The sequence below is a fragment of the Lathyrus oleraceus genome, chromosome 4 (assembly GCF_024323335.1).
Source record: "Lathyrus oleraceus cultivar Zhongwan6 chromosome 4, CAAS_Psat_ZW6_1.0, whole genome shotgun sequence".
NCBI lineage: Eukaryota > Viridiplantae > Streptophyta > Magnoliopsida > Fabales > Fabaceae > Lathyrus > Lathyrus oleraceus.
Genome location: NC_066582.1, coordinates 148,081,614 through 148,104,650, shown reverse-complemented (window position 1 = coordinate 148,104,650; position 23,037 = coordinate 148,081,614). Strand labels below are relative to the sequence as shown.

The 23,037-nt window shown below is 35.9% G+C and overlaps 1 long non-coding RNA gene across 2 annotated transcripts; it reads right to left on the bottom strand.

Annotated features, from left to right (window-relative positions):
- Positions 1–5,970: 5,970 nt before the first annotated feature.
- Positions 5,971–8,192, bottom strand: LOC127074200 (uncharacterized). 2 transcript variants are annotated; one of them, XR_007785945.1, is made up of 3 exons: positions 6,438–8,192; positions 6,296–6,344; positions 5,971–6,217 (listed from the first exon to the last, which is right to left on the bottom strand). It is a non-coding gene; the product is annotated as an uncharacterized LOC127074200 (long non-coding RNA). The 2 variants fall into 2 exon arrangements; XR_007785944.1 differs by having other exon boundaries at positions 5,971–6,344.
- Positions 8,193–23,037: the final 14,845 nt, after the last annotated feature.

Genomic DNA, 23,037 nt, shown 5'->3' with positions numbered 1-23,037 from the left:
AATTAGAAAATATTAGTTATTTTCTATGCTTAAATAAATTTTCTTTGAAGTCTTCATAACTAAATTTTAAAACAAGTTAAATTATTGATGTCAAACATGATATGATAAGGGGTCTATAAATGGTGGCTAAGCTTAATTAAGAAGTATAAACATATCTAGTAGGGATAGTCCACGTGGGAATACTTCCAAACCGGAAGTTGAATATATTATTGTGTAAAAGAGAATAGCATAAAGGGTAAGGTATCTTTTAGTACAAAAAAAGATTTCCTATATCAACCTTATCTCACTCCAAAGTCAAAAAAACCATTTTATCACCATTTCTTCAATTATATTCTCATTCCTCTTTATTTCTAAACCCCAATAGTTGTTTTTTTTCTTTTCCAAAGGCAAATATCATTAATAATAAGAGTTCCTATATCATAACATTGTTACAGGAAATAGAAAAATTACAACAAATTGGACAAACCAATTCCTATAACCAATAAACTTATAAAACAAAATAAAACTTGTACTAAAAAACTAGCAGACAGAAACACAACAACCACCTAATTCAACAATCAAATGCATCTACACAACATCAAAAATAACCTGAAAATGACTACCAATACAATCAAAAACCAATCGAGAAAACTAAACTTTCTTAATAAAGGACACACCCTGAAAAACCGATTGATATTGCGCACCGAACCGTCAGGACAGGGTTCACCATAGGACCGCTACAAACACAAATCAACCACTTCCAAACCCAACAAACTACCTAGCAAACAACAACTAACCAGCTCCAACACACAACCAGACTGGACGGATCACCAAACTGCACCAAAAATTGCAAAAACACATATAGGGAACTATGAACCACTCAACCCTTGCTACAACATAGAACTGACACCAAATTACTTTCCCCGACTCCAAATGGAAAAAACCAACAAACAATTATTCATCTCTGAAACCTAGACTTGTCATTGGATTCAAGCACCAAAGTGTATTGTTGTGTTCCATTTCCTTTGCTTTTATTTTCAACAATTTTCAGGCATGCATTTTCACCTTCTCTACCAAAAATTTCAAGCTCAATATTATTGTTTTGAAATAATTTTTCGTTTCTCACTTTCCAAATATTCCACACACACGCGAACCAAATTACTTAGACCTAATTAACGATTTTTTGCCTCCATCTAATAGCCCTTCATTTTACTTCCAATGCGAAAAACTATCGTTATGCATTATCGTAGATATGCTTAACCAACGACATACATCATACCAAACTTCCGCAAAAACTGGACACTCAAAGAATATATGTGACACCGGTTCTTCTTTATCATACTCTCCCACGCATTGACTAGATCCATTACTAATCACAACTGTCATAATCAAGTTATCTCTAGTAGCTATTCCATTTTGAAAGATTCTCCAAACTAGACACTAAACTTTCAATGAGATAGCTTTATGCCACGCCTTGCCCGGTTTGGGTTAGTTGGATTAACGGATTGAGACAACAACCCCTTATACACTTCCTTGACTGAGTAATTGGACTCATGGTACCACTCACCAATATTGAGGTGCAAAATACAATTCCACCAACTAGAACAATCCCTACCTCTACTCATTGTTCCATCTTCTCTCATCCCGTATCTATTAACTAAGATCTTATACCATAGACATTTCCTCTCAAAGCTTATTTTCCACTCCCACTTTCCCAAGAGTGCATAATTGAAATCCCTCAAGTTTATAATATTTAACCCTCCCCCGTCAAAAGACCTACACACTTTATCCCAATGGACCCAATTTATTTTTCTCTCACCCTCACTCCCACCTCAAAGAAATTGTCTAAAGAGAGATTCGAGTTTTGAAATAATACTAGTCAGAGCCTTAAAAAGGGAGAGAAAATATAATGGAAGAAATTACAAGACTGATTTTAAAATCATCACTCGCCCCCCGATGGATATATGTTTCTTCTTCCAACTTGATAATCTTGATCTCACCGCCTCTACCACCGGCTGCCAAGATTCGATTTTGTTTAGACTTGCTATGATTGGGAGTCCAAGATGATTGAATAGGATTCTTCCTATTTTGCATTGTAGGATATTTGTGGCCTCTTCAAGCCACCTTTGAGATATCTTGACCCCCACTAAAACACTTTTATATTAGTTTACCTTTAATCCCGATATAAGTTCGAACAATAACAAGTTTGCTCTGATGATCCTAATAGTAGATCAACTTTTTTCAACTATGATCAATCTGTCATCCGCATATTGTAAATTCGTAAACCGTTCTTCTCCACTATCGAATTTGTAGCCATTAAACATCCCCACCTCGATAGCTCCTTTCATTAACATATGGAAGCCTTATTCCGCTAGCAAGAAAAGAAATGGTGACAATGAGTCTCCTTGCCTTAAATTGCGTGTCATCTTAAATTTTTTCGCGGGGATGTCGTTTACAAGCACCGAGACACACGACGATGTAAGACATTATAGAATCCAATTTCTCCATTTTTCATAAAATCCCATCTAAGAACCATCAACCTTTTAGTTTATATGACATATGTTATAAATTTATTACCAAAATAAATTTTTTAAGATAATTTTTTCGATTTTATATAAATTTTAATAGTTTATTGTTTTTAAGCTACTTTAAAATATTAAATATCGTAATTTTATTCTTATTATCTTAATTAAAATACTAAATATTAGTTAAAGATACATTTTAGTTAGTTTATATTTATCAACTAATGTAACCAATAATTTATCATACTACAAATTCGATTCGATAGGCTAACTTACATGTCATTTGATAATAATCTTGCGAAGACTCGAATATTTATCGCTAAAGAGACAAATTCAAATCTGATAATGTACTCTGATTTATAATTATCATTTTGAAGTTTTAGTCTGATGTTAGAGGAACCTGTAAGTACACTGACTCTCAAGCCAATAACTATTAAAAGTTAGAGATATTTTATAGTTAGAAAATGTGTACTTGAATTACGAAGCCTATATTAGAATTTATAGTGGGGTTCTAGGATTTCAAGTCCACTAAACCTTCTATTCTAAGACATGTGTCTTTAGGTGTTAATATATGTTGATATATGGTCTTAATCCACGGACCTTTGATCTTCAGATATCATTTTGAACTTCTTCATTATGGATCAATGACATTATTGGGCCATTAAATGGACTCTCCGATCCAGTCCGGAACAACCCCCATAACTAGTCCAACGTATCAAAGGTGTGGCTTGCTGATAAGTGCCAAAATTACGTAAAATAAGTAGGCATTTATTAACTTAGTTTACAAGCAATCAATATAAAAAACCTCGATTTATCAAATGAAAAACATATGTTTGTAGTTTTATCTTGCATATTAATAAAAAACAAGTGAAAAGGACTGAAAAATCACCAAGCCACATGCAAAGACCTTGCCATATAAAAAATCCTATAAGCAATACTCGCTAGGCCAGGTCCATGGGCGCGCTAGGCGATCACAGACGAGAGAAGATCTTAAGGATAAGTTACATCACGGTGAAGGGATGGTTTGTGCGTTAGTTGAAGAAAGGTGGTGCGTCTAGCGAGCTAGGGTACTGGGTCTAGTTGGAGGATGAGGTGATATTCCTTAATATGGAAGAAAGTAGGCACACTAGGCAAAAATTGGAAGTGTGCCTAGAGATCCTAACTTTCTCAAACCTATAAATAGGGGCATAAGGTTCAGTTTAAAAGGAAGTTTTAGTGGATTCAAGGGAGTACATAAAGAAAGTAAGTCCATGCTGAATCTCAATAGGAGAGAATAAAGAGAGGAAGATCGAAGATAAAAGCGTTGTTCGAGGGATCATTACAAATTTTGTTCAACCGTTTTCTTCTATGGTTTGACTGTAAAGCTACGATGAGTAAGCAAAGTTAATTCTCTTTTGTTAGGGTTAGGTGTAGTCATCATTATACTCATGTATTAATTGCAATCATGGCGTTTTATGTAATTCTACTTAAGCTTTAATATTGATGATTCTTTGTTCTTAATGCTTGGTTTGAATTAGCTACCTAAAACATGTTCTCATGGTACGAGTAAACATATGAGTGATGTTGGTCATTGTTAGATCTGAGTCTCCATCTATTGCATGTCAATGCCTAAAGATAGAGTTAGCTTTAATAACCACACGGATACTGATAATTGATATCTTTATTCACTGTTGGAATGTAATGTTTTGTATGATTAATAGGGCGAGGGATCTTTTATCAGGTAATATAACTGATCTCACATTGTTGACGTCAGAGATGAGATGTGATGAGAGCAACACGTGGGTGTATTAATAGTTTAGTGATAAGTTGTCTTTGCATCATTATTTCTAGGTATTTCCCTTAGTATTTTGTCGCATTTTGTTCTGTTTACTTTCAATTACCATGTTTTATGCTTTGGTTTGTGCATTCTTGTTATTTTCAAGGCCTAATGAGCATCCAAGACAAAAAGGGATCAAAGGAAAGCTAAATAGGGCAAAACGGAAAAAGACGGATTTTCTCCATAGTAAAACCAGAGGGTTGCTACGGCCATCCGTAGAATCTTCTACGTGCCATAGAAGTATAAACCCTAGGCGCCCCCTTGTTCCACTTCCCATAAAAAGAATAGAGACCTGCTACAACCACCTTGTCACACCCCAAAATTTGCCCTCCATTTTTGCTTTTTCATCTAACCTATAACTTGAGATCCATCTATACTCATTCATGCCTCATTCATGTGCATCCTTCATTCATGGCTAACATTTTCTAACAAGTATCATAGATTCAAGGTTCATGGTTGATAAAATTATTGTTTTAGCCTAAAGTTTGTGGTATTAGTCACCATATGGGATGAAACCCTAATTGCTTGGGTCTTTGGGACCTGGGTGCTTGAAGAGTATGCCATGACACTCAGCTGGGTACCCAAACCCTAATTCTTGACCTTGCTCCTAGGGGATTTTGTTGCTTGACCTCCTATGCATGAACTTGACTTCGATACCCTAATGGTGGGCTCATGGCTTGATATGTATTTGAGGAGCTTTGTGCTTGGTTTAAAACCCTAATCAGGGATAATTGGTGTTCAAGTGCCTTGCTTGGTTGACTTTTGGATTTGGGATCCATCAAAACCCTAGCCATTAATCTTGGAAGGTCATGAATCATGTGGCTTACTTTGAGGGGGTGGAAACCCTAGTTTCTGACTATGGCATCATCATCAGTGGGGTATATATTCAAGATTGAGGTTTCATCTAATTCATGTGGTCCATTATGGATGGTTCATGGGCTTAGAAGATTCATGGTCATGATTCATTGATTGAGATTCACTCAAGGCTCTGCATGGTCATGCTATATTGCCTAGTCGGTATTCATCTGGTTTGATTCTTAGCATGGAGTATTTTAGAGGCCTTGTGGTACATATTCAGCTATCCATAAGAAAATACACCTTTTTTTTACAATTGTTGACTTTTTGTCAACGGTTGACTTTTTGGTTAACTAGTTGACCAAAGTCAACCATCTAATCAAAGTCATTTTCCAACCATTATCTTTTCTATACAATACATATCCATCCCAAACCATGTTCATTACAAAATTCATTTTTAATCTTGATTCATTTTCAAATTTTAAACCACTTTGAACCATGTTCATTCTATGTAATACATAAACCACCCGGAGCCACTCCCATTAATCTAAAACGCCCATTACATAATCCGATTTCATTCACAATCAACATCCAATCAATTTTCCAATTCAAATTTCAAACCAATTTCATTATGGCCATACATTCATTACAATTACAATATTCCATGCATTGCGTACACATTTCAACTCAACCTTTGGAATCGGTTCAAATACATTTCACCATCATAAACCATGTTATTACCACTTCATCCCAAATTTCTTCCAATTTACATTCAATTCAAGAACAGTGCAATGTTCATCTAAAAACCCAAATGACATTTTTACTTTCAACCTTAAACCATTACAAAACTTAAACCAATTACACAATTTCAATTCAAACAAAATTTAAACCAGTTTCCAACATTACATTCACCAATTTCTATACATACCATTTAAACCAATTTCCATTCAAAAATTACAAAAAATTACAACCATTTACACAAATGCAATACACACCGCAATCCAAATACATATCATGCTACCGTCCCTAAGCCCCAAATTACCCTTCTTTCCTCTTTCATTCTCACCACCGCCCATGACTTCACTAGCTGCTTGTGGTGGATTACCTGCAGAAAGTGTTTAATTATTGCTTGCAGATGAAAGTTGTTCAGTAATAGTGAATAGCCTGGTGTTTTGCTTCATACTTGTGTAGTGTTCTGCTCAGTAATATTCCACCTTATATGCTAATGGCTTCTGATCAAAGACGAAACCGATTAAATGGTGCAATCATGGTTGGTTATGGTTCTCTAGAGCAATATAGGACTAAAAGAAAGAATTTTGGACTACCTGTGCAAGGTGAGCTTCATCCAGACAGTTACCAGGAGCAACATCATGTATCAAACACCACTGTAAATTCTGCAATTCACACAAGCATGACAAATGACTTTTCAAGTCTAACATTTCAAATCATTTCACCATACATTAATCAATAAACATTCAAATATATCAAAAAGAATAAGCCGATTCTAAGGAGCTTAATAATCCCAACAAAGGCAATGCTGACAATCTACTGAGAAAGGCCGCACTCAAAATGAAAAGCCATGATTATCTAGAAAGAAAGGTGGGTACTGGTCCAGCCAAGGAGGACCAAAATCATCTCACTTTTAGCTTCCAAGGGAACCGAGATCGGTTCGATGGTAACTGCGATGTTGACATGGAGGATGGCACTACTTGATTGAGAACGGTGAAGTTCCAGCGCTTCGCTAAGGCATTGCCGAAGAACACCAGGATCAAATTCGTTCATCCTGCAAAAGAAAGTTACCTGCATAATCATTCCAACCTGCATCATTTTTTCTTAACAGAACTGATCTATTTCTTTTCCTAACTTCACATCCAAATAACTCTAACAGAAGAATAACTGCATTAAAACTCTGCACGATCAATACTCTAAATTATCTCCACTTAAAATCAGTAATTCAGTTCAGCTAAGTTGACTTCATTTTTATTCATTCACAATGCAAGCAATTCATTCAACCATTCACATTCAGTGCAATTGACAAACGGTAAAACCGGTTTTATCTGAATTTGACAAAAAAACTGAAAGTGAATTAACTTCATAACATCATCTTCAATTCAAATTACACAAACTTTCATCAACCAATTAACATAACCACAATGCAACAGCTCACTTAACATTCAAGCCTAACTACACATTCAGAAATCACAGCTGCTTTTGAATTGAGATAATGCAAGGTTGTTCATTATTCCTAACCAACTAACTTCCCAGCTCATTCTAACAGAACCACTAAAACTTAACAGTACTAACAGTTTAACTAAAGTTAACAGCTAACACTAACAAACTAACTCCAGAATAATTTCGATTTCTAACAGAACGCACTGAACTAACTGTAATTGATCCTAACTCCCTAACTAACCCAATCTAATTGCAAGCTAACTCTGTGATTTAACCTCCAACAGATTTTCATTGGAACCAATTAACAGAGTTAACATTCTGTTAACTCAATCCACTATAAATTACACTCTTCATTCAGTTAAAGGAGGACTCTTCATTCTAAGCATTTTTCAATCTATTCTCCATCCCTAACAGAAGATAGAACTGAGGAAGAGGCAATTCGCAGAGAAAACACATCAATAACCATTCGCATCACAACGATTCGCAACTCCCAAATTCACGATCTCGCAACTTCACTCGATTCAACGTAATAGTAGCACAGAGGGAGAAGAAGAGGAAGGCATTGGAAAGCAAGCGGAGGAAGGAGAAGATTCATAGCTGGTTGTAAGTGGAGCTTCAATCCGGTGAGTTCTTCGATTCGTTTTCAATACTGTCTTTCTTCTGTTTGCGCACAAATAATCACGAAGCGAGTTGACTTGCGAATCTTTGAACTGTGATTGAACGACACGAATCATGTTTGATTGAGGAACGTCGCGAATCCTTGATCATGTCGTCATGTTGGAACCAAAGCGTCGTGAACGCGATTGTAGAGAGTGAAGAGGTGCGAATCGCATTGTTGCTATGAGCTTCTTTATATAAGCTCTTTCAGCTTGGAGATAATCGCTCGCAGATACGTTTCATGAGCGCCTTCGTTTACTTCTCACTTCGGGCTTCGGTGTTCTCGCTTGTGTGGCCTTGGATCCAGTTTGGGCCTAGGGCCCAAACGGTTCCTTACTATCTGCACCCCTCATACACGGGCCTGCACCACCACTATTCCGCAAGGCCCATTTTCATGTTTTTTTGGCATTATTTCTTTCCCTTATTTTTGTGTGTGTTTGATTGATTAGGATTTTGAGATTTAGAATGGGATTAGTTAATTAGATTTTAATTAGGATTTAATTAGGTTTATTAGTTTCTTGATTAGAATTTTTAGGAATTAGATTTAATTAGATTCTAAGAATAGGTTAATTAAAGGTTAACTAGAATTTTAGCATTAATTAGATTTAATTAGGAGATTAGAATTTTAGAATTGATTAATTCTCTTATGCTTTTTTCCCTGGAATTTTATTAGGCCAATGAAAAATAGATTTTTAGAAATAAGTAGAATTAATCTCCTAATTGATAAACGTTTGTAATGACTGTTTCGCCCCTGGGTTTAGAAACAGTCTAATTTTGTATGCTCCCCTAATTTTAGGACTTATAAATATGCTAATTAATCAATTAACCCTTTAGGTTATCATATTCACTTTCAACTAACTTTTTCCCAATTGATTAAGTTGATCAAAGTACGCTTTGATTAACTAAATCCTTTGACTATGGTTAATTCCCCAAGCTTAGTCAAGTGATCAAAAGACCCTTGATCACTTGATAAAGCAAGTCCTTGTGTTCAAGACGTATTAGACATTGGATCTCCAACATCAATCAAGATTCAAAGACCAAGATCAAGAGTTCAAGCAATTCAAGTCAGTACAAGACAGGACTACTATTCAAGCATTACAAAGGTCAAATTTAATACTTGTCGATCATGAGCCAAGTCGTGTGCCATGAGTCTTAAGAAATAGAGAAGGAGTGAGAGTGGAGAATTCCTATCCTCATTATGAATATCTTTGGGTACGGGACGAATGATCCAGTTGCTCATCGTATTCACCTTTATTTATAGGCTTTAACACAATTTGATTCAAGTTGATTCTCAAGCCTCTTCATTCTTCAAGGACAACCCTTCATCATAGGAAGCTGCAAGGAAATTCAACTTCAACACTCATCGATTATGATGCAAATTGCACGTCATGAGCCTTAAGTAGTAGAAAAGGAGTGAGAGTGGAGAATTCTTATCCTCATTCTGAATATCTTTTGGTACGGGATGAATAACCCAATTGCTCATTGTATTCATCTATATTAATAAATTTTGGTGCAATTTAAATCAGATAATTGATAAGTCTTTCCACCAAACGTGAAGATCAGACTGAAGATGAGACTTCAACCTCCCTGGGTTTCTTTTTATCCTTTTGTTTTCACAGTAAAACTAAAACCATTTTGTGAATAAAACTCAAAAACAATTAACCATACGATTGGAAATGTACGATACGAGCCTTAAGCAATGGAGAAGGGATGAGAGTGGAGAATTCTTATCCTCATTCTTAATATCTTTGGGTGCGGGACGAATGACCCAGTTGCTCACTGTATTCATCTCCATTCATAGACTTTAGTACGATTTAAATCATGACTCCCATTTTAGAATAAAAGCAAACTCACCTCATCAAACTCAGTTTTGCCTTTGGGATTCATTTTCCGTTTAAAACCTTTTCAGAAAGGGTGTGTTACTTTCGTTCTATTGTGAACGACGCTTAAGCCTCCATGAGTGAGCAAGCAATGTTTAACTGCTAGAGTGTGGTCCGAGTTTATCCATTCTATCGCAAATAGACATATGCTTAAAGCTCTCATGCTCAAGCATACAAGCCAGTCGATAGTAGAACGCGAATATTGATACTGTCTATAAAAACAACTAACGCCTCCGTACTACTTCCACGAACTATGGAGCTCTGATTTCCTCATTGCACGAATGAGGATACCTAGGCACGAGGGCCCAAATCCTTGGCAAGCACACTTATTTATTAACCCCTTGTTTCCCCTTTCATGAGTAATCTTCAGATAATAAAACTTATTCTTGTAAAGAACATTCAAAACGGTTCCCGTGGAGTACCATGGATGTTAGGAGTGCTAATACCTTCCCCTTGCATAACCGACTTCCTTACCCATTTCTCTTTCCCTCGGGTTTTATCTATGTTTTCCCTTTCCTTCGGGAATAAATAAAGTTCGATAGCAACTTTGTTATATCTTTGAGTGTGCGATGCGCTCGGGTATAATTCGCGTAGCTTCACACCCGTAACAGCTGTTACGGGTCGTAGCAAAGAGGCGAGAGAATTTTGACTTGTTTCCATATTTAGATCGATTCTCGTTTATTGTGGCTCTTAGGAAATATTTGATTTGATACAATTATGATTGAATAGTGATTAAACCAAGGATATTATGCACTTTATATTTTTCTCTATAAAACTCATAGTCTGTTATGAGTTTTGGGGATAGCTGATTTTATTCCAGCTTTCTACGTATTTGAAACAATATTAGGAATCTTTGTTTGATGTATGAGAGCATTATAAAGATTTGTCAAGACTATGCCCTTTCCATGGGATTAAGAAGTGGATGATTATCCATACCTTTTACAATGGTCTCCTTTACTCCGCAAGGATGGCCTTAGATGCGGCTTCCGGCGGAACCCAAATTAATAATCCTCAAGATATAGCCTATAACTTGATAGAAGAGATAGACAAAAACCACCACTCATGGGGAAGTGTGTGATAACTTGCAACTAAGTCAACCCCTAAGACCGGTGTTCTTTATGAGGTCAACGCCTTTGATCATAGGAATGCTAAGGTGGATTCCATTTACCAAAAGATAGATATTCTAAGCATCATACTTTCCACATCTGTTATTTCAGCCCTTGTTGCTTGTGTTTCCCCTGATACTCTCTACTATGAGATATGCAAAGTTAATGGGCATACTGGTAGAGATTGTCAAATGATCCTCACGGGAGGATCCACCCAAGAAAATGCAAACTTTGTGAACAATAACCAGAGGAACATTTCATACTCTAACACCTATAATTCGGGGTGGCGTGATCACCCAACTTCTATTACAGGAACAACAACCCCTAACAAGCCATGGGACCTCGGGGTTTCAAAAAGCTACACCAAACTAACCTAAGAAATCTAACCTTGAAGTTTTTATGGAAATTTTTGTTTTGACGCAAACTCGTCAAAACTATGAGTATAGAAATCAAAACCTTGTCACCAATGAGGTGTTTAGGCAGTTGAACACTAAGGATGATAATATTTTCACTCATACCAAAATGTTGGAAACTCAAATCTCCCAAGTAGCACAACAACAAGATGCTTCTTATGTCCCTCTCGGATCATTACCGGGGCAACCCGGACAAAATCCCAAGGGACATTTGAATGTCATGACAACCCGTAGTGGTAAGCAAATGGGTAGTTCTGATGATATATATATATATATATATATATATATATATATATATATATATATATATTTATTGAAGAGAATGTTCCAACACCACCCTCAAAAGAGGTGGTTGAAGAGGTTGATAAGGAGGCACCATATGTTGATCCTCTTCCATACAAATGTAACAACCCAATTTTAGTATTTATTTCTTATATTATTATTATTATATTATATTTTATTCAATTGGAGTATTAATTAATTAATTGGTTGTTAGGTAGTATAATAATTGATTATATTAATTAATTTGGTGTGTTAATCAATTATTTAGTTGATATGAGATATAATTAAATAATTATATTAATTAACTTGGTGGGTATATTGTGTTAGTTTAATTTAATTGAACTAATTAGAGATATTTAAATATTAGGTCTTATTGAGCCTATTAATTAAATTAGAGGTATCATGCTTTAAGCCCAAATATAATAATATAAATAGTAAGAGGTGAAGAGAGTGAGAAGTAGGATTCATTTGCTCATTGATGGCAACAGAGAAAGAAAAGAGGAAAAGTAAGGAGAAGAGGGGAAGAGCAAGAGAGAAGCTAAGGTTTCTAGAAAATTGAAGATGTAAGGGGGATAGTCCTTATTATTATGGGTTAGTATGATTGGGTCAATGGGTAGAAATATGTTTAGGTTGAAATCCCTAATTTCATGATTTTTTAGATTGTTAGGTTTTGATGAGTATTCTTGATTTGTGGTGATTTAATTGTGTTAAAATTGTAAATTAACTTTATATACTTAGAGTATTGTATGAGTTATAATTCTCTGAGCGTTTGGCTTTTTATGGAATCAAAATCGGAGGTCCGAAAGTCCTCCAACGATGAAAAACGCAGAAAATTCTGCATTCTGTTTTTGTGTTAACCGGTTACCCTGAGAGCGTTAACCGGTTACTTACTAAAAACCTGCCCAGAAGTTGATTCTATTTTGCGTTAATCGATTAACCAAAAGCGTTAACCGGTTAACACCGTTGAAAATCTGTTAGAAATTGTGTTCTGTTTTGCGTTAACCGATTAACCAAAACCGTTAACCGGTTAACACTGTTGAAAATCTGCCAGGACGTGCCTTTTGTTTCGTGTTAACCAGTTATTGAAAAGCGTTAACCGGTTAACACTGTTGGAAAAATGAAAAATGAAGACTTTAAAAGTTGTATTCATTTGAAATGAAATCTAGTGTGCGTATTTGATAATTAGCATATAATTGTGAATGATATATTGTTATGAATGTGTATATGTACCATTGATGGATCATTCATAGAGTAGAATTATGGTGATATGTGGAATGTTAAGATGGTAGAGATGATCTTAATTGCATATGTATTGGTATTTGTACATTCATTCATGGCATGGTCGGCTTCATGGTGGAAGCGGTGAAACTGTGGGTTCACATGGTAATAGACGTTGATCCTTGAACGGAAATAGGCGTAGCAGACGTTGATCCTTAATTGGAAATAGACGTAGTGGCTTGGATTCTAGATATTGAATCGGAAAGCGGTGAAATTGTGGGTTCACATAGACGTTGATCCTTAATTGGAAATAGGCGTAGCAGACGTTGATCCTTAATTGGAAATAGACGTAGTGGCTTGGATTCTAGATATTGAATCGGAAAGCGGCGAAACTGTGGGTTCAAATAGACGTTGATCCTTGAATGGAAATAGGCGTAGCAGACGTTGATCCTTAATTGGAAATAGACGTAGTGGCTTGGATTCTAGACATTGAATCGAAAAGCGGTGAAACTGTGGGTTCACATAGACGTTGATCCTTGAATGGAAATAGGCGTAGCAGACGTTGATCCTTAATTGGAAATAGACGTAGTGGCTTTGATCTTGTCCGGATCGGAAGCGTGGCTTGGATTCTAGATATTGAATTGGAAAGCGGTGAAACGTTGGGTTCACGTTGCGGTACCACATGCATAGAGTCACATGTCTTGCATTGAGTCATATTAGAGTTATGTGATAATTGAATGTATGCATTTATGTGATTGTGAGGTGTGTATGAGATATGGTAATTGAATTTGGTGATGTTTGGATACATAATTGGTAAAATATGTGATTATGTGATAATTGTAATTATGTGTATATTTGGGAATATAGTATTGGATTTGAATATTATACTCCTTGAGTTTTGGTGGATGTTTGGAACATGTGAAGTAAATGTTGGTTTGTATTATTTACATGGTTATACAAGGTGTGATGAATTCCGTTAATTGTTGGTTTAATCATTGTGCTTTATTATACTTCTTCATAATGATTTGATTTCTCACCCTTCTGTTTGAATGTTGCTTTACATGGCATCGTGCAGATACTCAAGAGTAGTATTGCTGAAGTAAGTGGAAGGTAGCTTACTCGAGATTTAGCTAGAGAGTTTCCGTGTTTCAGTTTAGAGACTAAGTAGTGAGTCAATGCTCTGGTCATGTAACACTGGGTAGATTGGTAGTATTGAACTCATATCTTATTTGGATATGCATTATGTTATTACTTGTGAACATGTTTATTTGCAATTTGTTGTTTGAGAGGCCATAGTGCCAAATATTCTGGATATGGTTTTATTTTATCTTGAGGTGATTATTGAGAGATGATCATGGTATGGGACATGAATCATTTTATGAAATACATGAGTATTCATTATTTTCCGCTGCGAACGCATATTCTTGAATATTCATGATGATTGAAATGTGTTATTTTAGATGACCAGGTGTATTGTATATTGATGATGAATGATGTTGGTTTTTGAAAGCTTTTAGTTTTTGAAAACGTCGATGTTTGCATGGCATTCTGTCGAAAGGATTGTGTGTTTGCATGGCATTCCGTCGAGCATTATTTCGGATAGAGATCTGAGGTTCACTTCGAGATTTTGGGAAGGTTTGCAAAGTGCTTTGGGTACGAAGTTGCGTTTGAGTTCGGCATATCATCCGCAAACTGATGGTCAAACGGAGAGGACTATTCAGTCACTTGAAGATCTTTTGAGGTCTTGTGTTTTGGAACAAGGAGGAAATTGGGATAGTTTCTTGCCTTTGATCGAGTTTACGTATAACAACAGTTTCCATTCGAGTATTGGAATGACACCTTTTGAGGCTCTTTATGGTAGAAGGTGTAGAACTCCTTTGTGTTGGTACGAATCGGGAGAGAGTGTTGTGGTGGGACCCGAGTTGATTCAAGAGACTACAGATAAGATTAAGATAATTCAAGAGAAGATGAAGGCTTCTCAAAGTCGTCAAAAGAGTTATCATGATAAGAGGAGGAAGGCTCTTGAGTTTGAGAAAGATGAGCATGTGTTTCTTCGAGTTACGCCAATAACGGGTGTTGGTAGAGCTTTGAAGTCGCGTAAGTTGACGCCGCGTTTCATTGGTCCTTATCAGATTTTCGATAGGGTAGGTGAAGTGGCATATCGGATTGCATTACCACCGTCACTTTCTAATCTTCATGATGTGTTCCATGTGTCTCAATTGAGGAAGTATATTGCGGATCCATCGCATGTTGTTCCATTAGATGATGTTCAAGTGAGGGATAACTTGACGATTGATACATCACCTATGTGAATTGAAGATCGAGAAGTGAAGAAGCTTCGTGGTAAGGAGATTGCTTTGGTGAAAGTGATATGGGGCGGAGTCGCCAATGGCAATATTACTTGGGAACTCGAGGATAAGATGAAGGAATCGTATCCGGAGTTGTTCGTTTGAGGTAAATTTTCGAGGCCGAAAATCTTTTAAGTGGGAGAGAGTTGTAACAACCCAATTTTAGTATTTATTTCTTATATTATTATTATTATATTTTATTTTATTCAATTGGAGTGTTAATTAATTAATTGGTTGTTAGGTAGTACAATAATTGATTATATTAATTAATTTGGTGTGTTAATCAATTATTTAGTTGATATGAGATATAATTAAATAATTATATTAATTAACTTGGTGGATATATTGTGTTAGTTTAATTTAATTGAACTAATTAGAGATATTTAAATATTAGGTCTTATTGGGCCTATTAATTAAATTAGAGGTATCATGCTTTAAGCCCAAATATAATAATATAAATAATAAGAGGTGAGGAGAGTGAGAAGTAGGATTCATTTGCTCATTGACGGCAACAGAGAGAGAAAAGAGGAAAAGTAAGGAGAAGAGGGGAAGAACAAGAGAGAAGCTAAGGTTTCTAGAAAATTGAAGAGGTAAGGGGGAGAATCCTTATTATTATGGGTTAGTATGATTGGGTCAATGGGTAGAAATATGTTTAGGTTGAAATCCCTAATTTCATGATTTTTTGGATTGTTAGGTTTTGATGAGTATTCTTGATTTGTGGTGATTTAATTGTGTTAAAACTGTAAATTAACTTTATATACTTAGAGTATTGTATGAGTTATAATTTTCTGAGCGTTTGGCTTTTTACGGAATCGAAATCGGAGGTCCGAAAGTCCTCCAACGATGAAAAATGCAGAAAATTCTGCATTCTGTTTTTGTGTTAACCGGTTACCCTGAGAGCGTTAACCGGTTACTTACTAAAAACCTGCCCAGAAGTTGATTCTGTTTTGCGTTAACCGATTAACCAAAAGCGTTAACCGGTTAACACCGTTGATCCTTTATTGGAAATAGGCGTAGCAGACGTTGATCCTTAATTGGAAATAGACGTAGTGGCTTGGATTCTAGATATTGAATCGGAAAGTGGTGAAACTGTGGGTTCACATAGACGTTGATCCTTGAATGGAAATAGGCGTAGTAGACGTTGATCCTTAATTGGAAATAGACGTAGTGGCTTGGATTCTAGACATTGAATTGGAAAGCGGTGAAACTGTGGGTTCACATAGACGTTGATCCTTGAATGGAAATAGGCGTAGCAGACGTTGATCCTTAATTGGAAATAGACGTAGTTGCTTGGATTCTAGACATTGAATCGAAAAGTGGTGAAACTGTGGGTTCACATAGACGTTGATCCTTGAATGGAAATAGGCGTAGCAGACGTTGATCCTTAATTGGAAATAGACGTAGTGGCTTTGATCTTGTCCGTATCGGAAGCGTGGCTTGGATTCTAGATATTGAATCGGAAAGCGGTGAAACGTTGGGTTCACGTTGCGGTACCACAAGCATAGAGTCACATGTCTTGCATTGAGTCACATTAGAGTTATGTGATAATTGAATGTATGCATTTATGTGATTGTGAGGTGTGTATGAGATATGGTAATTGAATTTGGTGATGTTTGGATACATAATTGGCAAAATATGTGATTATGTGATAATTGTAATTATGTGTATATTTGGGAATATAGTATTGGATTTGAATATTATACTCCTTGAGTTTTGGTGGATGTTTGGAACATGTGAAGTAAATGTTGGTTAGTATTATTTACATGGTTATACAAGGTGTGATGAATTCCGTTAATTGTTGGTTTAATTATTGTGCTTTATTATACTTCTTCATAATGATTTGAATTCTCACCCTTCTGTTTGAATGTTGCTTTACATGACATCGTCCAGATACTCAAGAGTAGTATTGCTGAAGTAAGTGGAAGGTAGCTTACTCGAGATTTAGCTGGAGAGTTTCCGTGTTTCGGTTTAGAGACTAAGTAGTGAGTCAATGCTCTGGTCATGTAACACTGGGTATATTTGTAGTATTGAACTCATATCTTATTTGGATATGCATTATGTTATTACTTGTGAACATGTTTATTTGCAATTTGCTGTTTGAGAGGCCATAGTGCCAAATATTCGGGATATGGTTTTATTTTATCTTGAGGTGATTATTGAGAGATGATCATGGTATGGGACATGGATCATTTTATGAAATATATGAGTATTCATTATTTTCCGCTGCGAACGCATATTCTTGAATATTCATGATGATTGAAATGTGTTATTTTAGATGACCAGGTGTATTGTATATTGATGATGAATGATGTTGGTTTTTGAAAGCTTTTAGTTTTTGAAAACGTCGATGTGACGCCCTTTTGTTTATATGCGTGCTTATTTACTCTGATTATATGTTAAGTATTTTGGGATAGAAAAAGGGGTGTTACAACAAACCTATTGTTCATTTCCCATAAAGACTTGTGAAAGCAAGGTGTAGGCCTAATTCAAAAAGTTTGTGGAACTTCTCAAAAAGATCCACCTCAAAGTGCCTTTCACTGAGGCACTAACTCAAATGCCCTCCTATATTAAATTCTTAAAAGAGATTATTTCCAATAAAATAAAGCTAGAGGACCATGAAATTATGGCCATGACCCTTGATAGTAGTGTCATATTTAAAACATGGTAATCCCTAAGCTCAAATATCTAGAAAGTTTCTCTATCCCTTGTCATATAGGTACCATGGACTTTGAGAGAGTGTCATGTGATTTAGGAGCTAGTGTTAACTTAATGCCTTTGTCCGTGTGTAAGAAGTTGGATATGGGAGACATGAAACCTACTAATGTGTCTTTGTAAATTGTCGATAGATCGGTCAAGTATCCTATAGATGTGTTAAAGGATCTCCACGCGAGAGTTGGAGAGTATTATGTACCGGTTGGCTTTGTTATAATGGACATCTATGAAGATTGTCAAATCCCGATAATTGTATGAAGGCTTTCTTCGTGCGGTGGGGGCCGTCATAGATGTCAAGAGAGGTAAATTGGACTTTGAGGTTGGAGAAGATAAAATTGAATTTATTTTAGCAAAACTATTGAAGAACCCTTCTTTTAGGGATTCTTGTTGTTTTGTTGACTTTCTAAGCTGTTGTATTCACGAGAACGCATCGAAACCTCCTTCGACCGCTAAGTTGGAAGAGAGTTTGCTTGGTGGCACTAAGGTTAAGAAGGTTGATACCAAGGGTAAAGGTTATGAATAGGACTTGAGAGGAAATCCTATCCCCTCTAACCAAGGACTTGATACGCCTGTTATGAGGGGTAATGAACCCAAGAACTATGGGACTCGTCTAGGGATAAGGAAGAATAAACACAAGGAAGAGAAGAGAGTGAAAGAGAAAGTCCGTGAAAAATTAGACCAAAAGTATGAGCATCCACATCAAAGGAAGAAAAAGGAAGAAGGTTGTATGAAATGGATTTCTAGAGTTAATTCGGTCCCGACAATGGCTAAGGGACATGCTAAAGATTCTAATTTAAAGGAAGCACCCTCTTGAGTTAAGGGTGTAAGTGGTCGAGCTAAACGACCTTAAACAAAGCACTTTGTGGGAGGTAACCCACACTTTTTTGCATTAATTTGTTTCTTTTTATTTTATTTCTTTTTTAGGTAATAAAAAGCTCACAAGATCGAATCAAGACAAGTTCCAATTGTTGGAAAAAGTTGAGAAAAATTGTTCGAGGAATCATGCCCGGAAGAAAACCCTAAAAACTCAAGAAAACAACTCTTCATAGAAAAATAAAATGCCTACTACGGGCTGTAGGAGGCCTGACCTACAAAACCTTAAAAGTCACCCATATCCATATGGTAACAAACAACGCCCTACTACAGGAGGTCGTAGCACGTGCTACGAGCCGTAGTAGGGCATGCAGAGGGCGATAAAAAAAATTGAATTTTTTTTCAAATTCAAATATTTCTTGGGACTCCATACACCTCCATTTAAGTCAATCATCACCCATTAATTTTCTTTAAAAACACCAAATCTAATTTTCTAACCATCATTACCATCATTCATTCTCTTTCCAAATCTCCCATAATCCCAAAATTCTCCAAACTCTTTCAAACCTACACAAAAATTCCATTGTTTCCAAACACAAAGCCTTCACCTTTAACCTCATACTACCCCAGTCACCAAATCACATTCACAAAAACTTCATTATCCATCACCCCAATTCTACTTCTGGGCACAAATTTTCCAAAACCTTCACTTCAAAAATTTCTCAAAGCTTCATCCATCAATGGGACCTAAGAGGACCGATAAGGGAAAACAAGTGGTAGAGTCATTAAGGCACCAAAAGAGAGGAATCATCCATTCATCCAACCCTCACAACATCACCTTTAAATACAATTTGCAGGCTAATTGGTACTCCATGCTCGTCAAGCGGAAGATCTCTTCGTCAAGGTACATGTGCGAAAGCACTCTTACTACTTTTCGCCTTAAAGCTGAAATAGATAGGATGTTACACTAAATTGGTTAACTTTATTTCATTAAAAGGGAAACACTTGCCTTTGAGTTCATCACCCTTGAGTTTCTTAGCACCTTAGACTTTAAGTTGCAAAAGAAATGGATAGACGGAATGAGATACTACTACAATACTTTCATGTTCCGTCTCTTTAACTAAAACCATGAATTGAGTGTAGAGGAATTGGGGAATATCCTCCAATTTCCCATCTATGGGTTGGGAGTCAACTTATCGGGCTTAATTTTATTTATTCCTAACTTTTTCTGAGTCGCCCTTGCGGGTTTTTAACTCACCGAGATGCTCATTTTTGCCTAAGTCTCCCTTTTAGGTTTTCGGCTTAGTGAACTTTATTATCCACTTATTTTTCATAGGCATAATACTTCTTGACTGCATAAGAGTTGACAGGGTGTGCTAACTCTTCCCCATCCATGTTCGTGAGAACTAAAGCTCCACTGGAGAAAACTTTCTTCACCAGATATGGTTCTTCGTAGTCGGGGATCCATTTTCCGCGTGAATCCTTCTAGAGGAAGATTATCTTCTTCAGTACCAATCACCTACTTTGAAATCTCGAGGCTGAACCTTCTTATCGAATTCCCCTTTGAACATTTTCTAATACAATTAACCATGTCATAATGTCGGCAATCTTTTTTCTTCGATCAGATCGAGTTGGTTAAATCTGGTCAGCATCCATTCCACCTCTTTTAATATAGTCTCAATTAAGACTCTTAGTGAAGGGATCTAAACTTCTATTGGGAGCATAACCTCCATGCCATAGACTAGAGAGAGAAATGTTTTCCCCTATTGAAGTGAGGACGGATGTTCTATACCTATGCAGAGAAAAAGGTAATATCTTGTGCCAGTCCTTATAAGTTTTCACCATCTTCTAGATGATTTTCTTGATATTTTGGTAGCTGCTTCTACAACATCGCTCATCTTTGGTTTGTAAGCTTATAAACTATGATGTTAAATTTTAAATCTCTCATATAACTCCTTCATCGTCTCATTATTCATATTCAACCCGTTATCGGTGATAATCTTGTTGGGAGTCCCATATCGATAAATTATCACTTTCTTGATAAATCGGGTGACTACTTGCTTCGTCACAGTTGCATAAGAAGCATCTTATACCCACTTGGTGAATTAGTCGATGGCAACCAGAATGAAACAATGTCCATTTTCAGCTTTTGGATCGATCATACCAATCATGTTTATGCCCCACATAAAGAAAGGCCATGGTGCAGTCAAGACATTCAAAGGAGTAGGTGGCTGTCATACCCTGATTTTGTCCGGCCATTTGTGGTTTACCCATAAGATCTCTTTGTTTCAAAGGCCCATTTGCATAAACGTGTCCATAATTTAAAATGTGGTTTGAATCTTTTTACACTACCAATTCAAAAGTCATTTAATTATTGGTAAGGTATTAAGAGTCATGGATGTTTTTATGACCACTCATCATTAAACCTATTTGCACGTTCCAAATACATATGCCAAATCTCTAAACCATTCATAAAAATCCTTAAGCTAAGTGAGTATGTTGGTTTAGAATTAAGATATTGCGTGCATGGGTACTTAATTAGTTTCTATGCTCAAAGTTTGAAAGTGCAACATTTTGTGACATGTTTTTATCTTAGCCTTTTTGGCACATTTTATTTTCGATAATATTAATATGTTTTTCGATAATATTAATGTGTTAAAATCAATCAAATTAAAAGTCCATTAAATTGCATTGTTGGGCCCAATTCATTTTTGGTTTGAATTATAGTTTAAATTTTCTTTTGGTTAATACAATTAATTTGTTAAGGCAAAGTTTAAAATTTTTAAAAAAAGGAGAGAGACTAATTACACAAAAAATGCTTCCAAGTAAATTCTGAATAATCCAAAAGGCCAATGCGTAATAACAAAGGGGTTACACGTTTAACCCAACTTTTCAAAAGCTGAAGTATTCTAATCAATTTCAAATTTCTAATATTAAATCCCAATATTATTACAGAGTTTGGAGTACATTTAAAATAAATAGAAAATTGGAATAAGCTGTTTAATTTCAAATTTCTAATATTAAATCCCAATATTATTACAGAGTTTGGAGTACATTTAAAATAAGTAGAAAATTGGAATAAGCTGTTTAATTTCAAATTTCTAATATTAAATCCCAATATTATTACAGAGTTTGGAGTACATTTAAAATAAGTTGAAAATTGGAATAAGCTGTAAAAACAGCAGTCTAAAGTAGCAAATCTTCAAGGACTTCTTCAAAGCTAATGGTTGAAATTCACGCCCCAATTTTAGCCTCCAAAGCTGGCGCCGCCCTCCCTTCACTCAATGTCCACTCACCTTTTGCAAACCTGCAAAACCAATTCACAATTTAAAAAAAAAAATAGCTTATCCAAATAAGCACTTTAAAAACTAGAAAATAAAGGATGGAACAAACAGATTAACTCTTTACACAACAAACCAAGAAGAACGTTCAAAGATCACATTCCAATATCCAAACCAACAACCTTAAATCCATAAGATTAATCATCCCACAAAATCTGGAGAAAGGATAGCTTGGCAAGTTATCTTATAACCAACAATGAGCATATATAAACAAGAAAAAATTAATTAACAAGACACGTTCTGAAAAACTCAGAGAAATTGCTAAAAAGACTTTTCTCTGTTAAAACCACAAACAAAAGAACAAGGCATAGGTTTTTCGACAGATTCAACAGGATAACCAAATATTTCTCAACTCAATCAAAGATTTTTTCTTTGTTAAACCTAAACCAAATAGAAGAAACTTTTTTTTTCCAGAGAACAATCAAACAATAATCCATAAAAACCTCTAAATCCTAAGACATCAAGCCAAGCAACAACAACACTCAAAGCAAAAATAAAAGAAAGCGAAAAATAGAAGAAGATGGAGAACTTATCTTAAACCGTGGGGAGCTTCGCCGGAGTTGGATTTCAAACAAGTAACTTTTTCCTCCTTCGTTAAAGTCTTTGCATCATCATCATTTACGCCTCTTCATACTGGATGCGATCTTTCTTTTAATTTCTTCAAAACTTTGCTGTAGAACTTCAGATCTTGAATCTAGGGTTAGGTTTTGGGTGTTTAAGTTTTTGGTTAAGGTTAAGAACGAATCAAGCTACGTTTGGCCATATGAGAAGGAAAGTTTAGGGTTAGTTTTGGTATTTCAAGGGAGGGCCTCGATCCGGCCATTTGAGGAACAAATCGGAAAAAGCGAGTTCATATTTGAACTTAGAGGCAAAAATAAAGGTGAGGTTTTCTTTTTTGTTAGGGTTGAGGGCGGTGGTCACCGGAGAAGACGGTGGCGGCCGCCGCGCGCCGCCGCTTCTCCGATGAAGGTTGAACGGAGAAG